The following is a 1,934-nucleotide window of genomic DNA, read 5'->3' on the forward strand; positions in this document are numbered from 1 at the left end:
ATTGATAATAAGGAAGGAAATGAACACAAAGATACTGAATGTAGATAAAATTGCTGAAACTTTCGTGAACAAGATTATACAAATCGATGATTCGAAATTATATTTTGACAGTAAGAAATACATTAGCTGTGGAATAACATATATTGCATGTTTTGTTCAAGGGATATTGCATTAAAGACTTGAACTCTATTTGTTACGACAATTCAGTTGAAAACATGTGCTATAATGACTTCCTCTTCGAAGTGAGTTGTACTCAATAAACTCGGGGAGTGTCGCTTTTCACATGTTAAAAAAGATTAATAACATGCTGACCAGTTTATTTCAGGAAAAAAACTGAAACTGAAACTTGTAGCTATTTTCACACATTTTCTTAAATTTCCTCTCTTTTTTCACATATTGTTTTTTACGTCTTATTCGCGAAATGTTAAATAGTGTGGATACATTTAACAGCTATCATAGAATAACATTTACAATAAGATAGGTTATTGAGTATGAAATAAGTACGCCAAAGTATCGATCCATGTCATTTGTCAATGTTATAAAGACGGTTTGCAAAGATTTTTGGAAAAAATCCTTCCATATGTAAAACTTATACGGTACCAATTTGATGCACCAAATGCGCATTTCGACAAATAATGTCTCTTCAGTGATGCTCAACCGAAATGTTTGAAATCCGAAATAACTATGAAGTTTTAGAGCTAAATATAGCCAAAAACAGCGTGCCAAAAAAGTGGAGCCAAATTCGTCCAAGGATAAGAGCTATGCATGAGGGAGATAATCCTTAATTTTGAAATGAATTTCTAAATTTTATAACAGCAATTAAATATACATCCGTATTTTCAAGCTAGTAACGAAGTACTTAGCTATTGGGCTGTAGAGACCCTCGGGGACTAATAATTCCCATTTTAGTTCCACCAACATGTATTCATCTAATGACTTTAGTTTAATGGCGGACAATGTCTTCAATTTAGTGGCACTGCTTTAGGTACCAATATGACATCATCTTAAAGACTCAACTTTAAGTTAACACCCCCAAATTGTTAGCCGTCTGTCAATCAAGCATTTAACAATAGATCTCAGGTGGCGTGACATCTGCAGAAACTGTGGTCTAGAGCTACCCCAGAGAGGTGTTTTGATAACAATAACGACCAGTGCCTACAGGCATTCTTTAGATCTTGAGGAAGGCCTGTATTCTAGAGTTTTGATAGAATTGACCTGTCCACAACTGCTATTTTCTCGTAATTCAATTGTTGTTTTTTTTTTAAAAAAACTAAACAACGCAATTTTAATATAATTGTAATTTCCCCCCTCTATATACATGTATTATAAATTACACAATCAGAAATCAAACAATAATTTGCCCATTAATTTTTAAAACTTGTAACTTGTTGAAATAATTTATAATTATCAATTTATGATAGTTATATATTTATAAAAGAAATTCATTGAACCAATGACTGAGAGTAAAAGAGAGAAAGAGGGGGGTGGGGCTGGTGGGTGGGTGGGTGGGTGTAGACTGTGTGTCATTTAGTCATAGGGATAAAACCATTATACATACACTATGACCACAGAAACACAGCAGAGGGCCCTGATACCCTTCCTGTGTATATCAAAAGTATACACAGCACCCTGATCTCTTAGCCAGGTAAATTCCAGGTAAATATCAATGACCATAGATGAGCTCCGCCCACATCAAGTGATCCGTGAAGAAACCGTACGGTATTTTATTTGGGTCTTTTAGCCAATATATTCATTGTGAAAACTACAACTTGCTGATTTATAGATTGTTTAGGCATCCAAAGTGGTTTTGTTTCATATAACATTTTACATCATAAAAACATGCCAAATCTGCACTTACATATGACGTCATTATACAATTGTTATAAATAGATCACGAATGTATTTTAATAGAAAATGAAAAAGTAATACACTAC

The sequence above is a fragment of the Ostrea edulis genome, chromosome 5 (assembly GCF_947568905.1).
Source record: "Ostrea edulis chromosome 5, xbOstEdul1.1, whole genome shotgun sequence".
NCBI lineage: Eukaryota > Metazoa > Mollusca > Bivalvia > Ostreida > Ostreidae > Ostrea > Ostrea edulis.